Source organism: Betta splendens, chromosome 5 (genome assembly GCF_900634795.4).
Source record: "Betta splendens chromosome 5, fBetSpl5.4, whole genome shotgun sequence".
Taxonomy (NCBI): domain Eukaryota; kingdom Metazoa; phylum Chordata; class Actinopteri; order Anabantiformes; family Osphronemidae; genus Betta; species Betta splendens.
In genome coordinates, this window is record NC_040885.2 from 8,564,905 (window position 1) to 8,570,904 (window position 6,000).

The window sequence follows — 6,000 nt, forward strand, 5'->3', positions numbered from 1 at the left end:
CTGCAATGCAAGCATTCCTCATCCATCGTGTGGGCGGTTGGATAGAACAGCAAGGTGGATGGGTGAGTGGTTTGTTCACAATCTTATTAACTGTGGAATTGCCGTTGTCACGACGACCACACACTTGGAAAACTGCAATAGTTTTAATTCAAACTACTGTATGTGACCATTAAATACACTGACAATGCTGCACAAGCAGAACAATTTGAGTCCATGAAGTTAACATTTTGCATGTTTCTATGATAAATCAACATAAAAATAAAACATCCAAAAACCACAACTACAGTAGAAAATAATAGTAGTTTGAAGAGGTTTGTTTTGATAGTATTGTACGTCCTTCCTTTAACAAAAAGCTTTGTCCCAGTGCTTTCTATTCCAACATTTGCAAGCCACCACACTTAATTGACTGGTACCTTGTGCCCTTGTGCGCTCAAAGATTGTAGCATTCAACCTGTTAGACCTGCTGTGTTAGAGAGACTTTGTTGGATGTTGCCAGGCGAGATGCATTTTGCAGTCTTGCTCTACAGGAAATGCAAATTTGCTTTGGTTACTGTTTCTGTAATGAACAGAAGTGGATTTCTTTTGAAGTTGTATTTTGAGATTTGCAGTGCGAGTTTCATTCTAAGTCAGTTGTGAGTCCACTGACGTGTTTTATGCATTGTTTACAGGGAAAAGTGGTTTCACACTGAATATATCGCCAGCAGTGCTTCTCAGGAATGGAATCTGCCATCTTGAAGAAACAGAATTTTACCGGGTGCTGACACTGAGCCAGTGTATGAGCTTTAATCTGTCTGATCAGGGATATCACACACCCTCATCGTCGGACGGACTTTTCTATCTTAAGTTTCTGTGTTGGGCAATGAGACAGTGCAAGTCACAGGGTGAGGAAAGGGTGTATTACAGCTTTTTATGAGCTGTGAGAAATGCATTCACTTCCTGCTGACTTGCATGGGTTTTTATATAATGTGAAATAGCTGCTGTTCCAGACTATTCAAAAAACAAACAAGGATCAACCTAATCAATCATGCTTACAAAAACAATGGCGCACTTTCTATAATAAAACTACCGAATGTCCTTTGTATCACAAGTGGGGAAAAAAAAGAATCATTCTTGATTGTCTCTGGAATAATCCTCTGTCTGGGCAGTGGCTCAAACCTTTTAGGAACGTTACGTTCCTGTGTTTACTTCTCTACACTAAATTAATTAATTTACATTATTACATCTGCTGGTATGGCTCTCAGTGTTAGTGTTTATATGGTGCAAAAAAGTTCACTAATTGATTGAGATTAGAGTGGATGTAATTCAACTGATTTCATGCACCTAAATATATTTAAAATAAAAACATGCGGGTATTCCTTGTCCGATGCAATTAAACTGTTTTTACACCAGATAAAACTGTGCAACCTTTGTAATGATTACAATAAATATGTGGAACAAGAACGTGTAGTCTAAGTTATTGAACTTAATAAAATCATGTCCAGTGGGCAGGTGATTTTCTATAGCATACAGAGAAAATGGACAGCACCTGAGTTAACTATATAAGTGTCAGAGCAAAGGGTCTGAATACTGATGACCATGTGATATTTTAGTTTTCCTTTTTTAATAAATCTGCAAAAATGTCTTCTGTATTTTTCTGTCATTACGGGATGCTACGTGTACATGAGGACACTGAGGGAAAAAATGAACTTAAATGGTTTTAGCAAATGGCTGCAATCTAACAGTGAATAATGTAAGGGGGTTGATTTGCACATTCAAATTGTTAGCTTCATGACAACACACAAGCTAAGCGTTAAAAACAGGTGGCCTGTTTAGAGCTAAAACAAACACCAGCATAACAACACCAGTTTAAGAATGTAACTGGACCTGATGCCTGGGGTCAATCTCAAACTTGACAGTGATAAAGAAATTTTCTTCATAAATTGAATAAATTATCTGCTTAAACCATTTGAAAGTCTGTCTGCATAAAATCTGATTTTAGTATGTGACGTAGACTGCTGTTCGTTGTAAATTCATTGGTGAAATCTCCTGCATCCATCATCCTGATGTGCAGTCTGCGTGTGACAATGTCCAGGGACAAACAGCTGCACATCTCAAGGATCAATTACTCTGTTGAGCACGGTATTCTTAAAATGGGATCCATTTCAAATATATATTTTGTCACAGATTTGGAACTTTTAGTTCTAAAAAGCAGAATGACAATGTGGCAAATTATAAACTTCCTGGCTTAAGACAAGTATAAAGACAAATGTTATAATAACAGTGGTAAACTGAACTAAACTATCTACACATAACATTCAATTCTTTTAGTTTTTAGTTTTACTTTGTCGTGGGATCATGTAAGATCTTCTTACAAATCTTCAAACAGGAAACGCTGTGAGCTAACGTTCAGCCTGTCTGCTGCTAATGGCTGATGATCTACTTCTTGTTTTACTTCTCTTAAACCTCAGGGTTCATGTTTTAGCAGCCAGTCTTCTTAGATGACTTATGAGCTGATGCTTATCTAAATGTTCACTGGACATTCCTGACTGAGGCTTTGGGGCTTGGAGATGGAGCACGGGGAGCATCTGTGATGTTTTAGTGACCATCGTCTCGTGTTTTGAGTCAGGAGTTCTGCTTGAGTTTGTGTGTTCTTCAGCATTTCTGTGGCTTTTGGGTTTTGAAGGTTTTGAAACTAGTGGTAGAAGTTTAGCAAATACAGTAGGTAATACTAAGTTCAGTGAGTTCAAGTACTGTAAAGTATAAAACACAATGTCTTTTAATTTTTTACACACGTGTATTGATACGTTTCCCAGTAGACGACTGTCGAAACTTGATCTGACTATCAACTGCTAAGGATCATATCATGTTCAGCGTCTCCTGTCATGTGCTCCCACAGACCAGCAGTCTCCAGCCTCCATTATTATCTGTGTTACTGTGATTGTCACACGAGCAGCCACATCGGCCTTTTGAAGGTGCTGATGAAGAGGCACAAAGTGTCCTGACACACCGGGCTCATTCACCGGTGCAGGGAACAAAGAGTGCACTTAATGAAAGCTAGCACCTGCTTTTACTGTATCACTGTCAGTCAGATTGAGGAGCTGAACGCTTAACATCTTCATGGTCTCTGTCCTCATCCAGACGCAGCATCCTCAATGTTTCCATGAATGACTGCTGGCAGTTCAGATTTACCTTTTGCTCTCACCAACGTTCAAAAGATTTATCTTAAAGAAGAATAAACGTGACTGGCGTTAATATTAATTGGTTAAGAACTAAATGCTGATTTTAAACAGATATTTATTTCTTTAAAGTCTTCTGCATTTATTGACTTAGTTGAGGCTGCGTCTTGTGACATGAACTGCTGACGTCCTATATTTTATTATGGTTTCAGGATGTTCTTCACTTTTGTTGCTAAATGCCAAAAGGTTGCGAAAGACGCGCTGAACAAATGAGAAGTTCCCGTCTGACCTTTCTGCGCTCCACTCTCACTGGCACTGCTCAGACCTGGAGTGTTATGGGTTCGAATCCCAGGTGACCTCTGCAACATGTCAGGAAAGAAAATGTCACCCTGCTATTAAACGTAGCGTGGATCGGACCCTGCGGGGCAGCAGGCACCGACCTCATTCAGTCACTAGAGGTCAGTGTGATTTTAAAGCCGTCCTCACACACGTGAACCTGTCAGGAGGCTTGGCCTGTCTCTCACAAAGCCCGGATAAATCTTGAGTAAAACTTCTCATCCCTCTGCAGAACAGACCTCCCTCTGCCCTCCATTTTGTGCTGTCTGGCTGCTGTTCGCGCCGCCATGCGAAGGCCTCTGACGGCAGATTCTCACCTGGGTGAGCAGGGCTGAGCGCAAACACTGAGGGTGTGAGAAATTCCTGCCGGTGGTCTCGACACCACACGCATTCCTGACACCGACTTCACGAGACAATGAATCTGAAGTTACACGAAATTCCATGTCTTTATTTTTACACAGCCCTGAAGGTGATCTCCCCCCAACTAACACCTCCGTTTGCTGCTGGTTGACAGTTTGCAGCAAATCCCCACTAAGTCTGCGCGACATGATGAGGGACCAGGCATGAACCCAGTTCAAACACGACTAGGGGGGGAGATGTGCAGGACATTAAGTGCTGCACTGACAGTGAATTTAAGAGCCAGATGATAATGCTGATGGTGTTATGTCGTCTCAATCAAGTCACAATGGCTTTTTATAGCAGCTGATACAAGTGGAACTAATGGTATTGAGCATGGCCATGTTCCAAGCAGCGTTGTGCCGTGCAGCAGCTGATGATGTCATTCGCTACGCCTGCACCTGACGAATCAGATCGACTGCTGTGGAGACGTCTTGGTGCAACTAAGTAAATCAGGAAGTCAGAAAAGTGTGCCAAATATGTGACTTATAACAGAGGAACAACAGCATGACACCGAGGGAGGTACCATGTGATCTGAATTGTAAATATCACCAACTTCCCTAGAATTTCAGTTGAATTTCAGTGATAAGATGGTTGGGTGCTCAGAGTTTTGTTTTGTCATCATGATGTATTTTTTACTATGATACAAATACGAGAGTATTTTTTGTGAGATTCTTTTTTCACTTCGGCATGAAAGAGTATGATCGTGTGTTTAAAGCTAAACTGAATTAACTTTAATTATATTGTAAAAAATACAAAAGTCAAAAGGTTCCAGAAGAGGTTAATACATTTTACAAACATTAAATCTAAATCATTTTTCTGACTTTCTTGGTGTTTTTATAAGAAACCAAATTGCTCTTTCACAGGACAGGAAAGGGTTAAACTGTCCATCTAATGGGCTGTGATAGCTCAAGATCAAGTTCAGCCTCATTAGGACAGTTTGCGTTCAGTCAATAATGCAAATTCAAAGATTCACCAAAGATGTGATACACATCTGCACCCCCCACAAGCAAACGTCAGTGAGTTGCAACATGACAGTCCTTCACATATCAATTTAAAAGCAGTTCACATATGAATACAAGGTAACAATATTTCACAAGAACCATTAGAAATCCACAAAAGCGCAGTTGTGTAACCGGGACAGCGAGTGTGTGGGTTCTGTAGAAGCAATAAGAGCCCGTTAGAACATGTCTGTGTCACAGGTGGGAGAGCACCAGCGCCTTGACCTAAACTCCTGATGAGTTCTGCATCACTCTAACCTCCTGTCCCCCTTCTACCACCACCCTGGGCTCCCACACCTCCCCGTTTATTAATACACCAACACAGTGACAGGAGATCGATATGTGCACAGAAAAAGCTGCTTCCCACCCGTCATGGGCTCGGACGCGCCCCAGACACGAGAGGCTTCCTGTGTTGTAAGATGCAAAGTGACGTCTGATGCTTCCAGCTGATAATGCAAACACAACAAGATGAATTCAAATTGGCGCTCAACATATCTGTTTATCATAATATATGTGTGACATGTGTTTACTTACTATACTCTTTTGTCATGTCCCTAATCTATGAATTTAGCGGGAAAGAGATATGAAAAGGTGGCTTTGCTTAGTGAGGTAATTTTATACAGTATCGCACATGTACATCTGTACAAACATTAGTTACACACATACAGAAAATGTCAGCAGTTCCACCTCAAAATGGACCTTCCATGTCAAACAAACCCCATTTAGTATGTTAAAGGGCAAAAGGAGTTTGCTTTGAGTCAGCAGTGTAACACAGAGGAAGTGAAGGTATAATTCTTCCTCACAGGAGGTCACATTTTTAAAGACCACACAGGACTAATGTACAACAGGTACATTACAGGGTTCTACAGGAGATGCAGCAGATCTCCAGTTCACAGGCTTCTATTCAGCATCACATCACTGTTACAGCGACAGCTACTGGAGTAGCCGCACGTGTTGTTCCCATTGTTATATATTAGCTACAGTAGCATGAGCCGTTCTGTCAGTCGAATGGCCTCATGATGTAAAAAACCTTCACGTGCTAGAGTCGTGCACCTCGTTGTTTTCTATTTGTAAGGCCACGGATCGAAGCAAGTAAGATGCCAAACTATGAG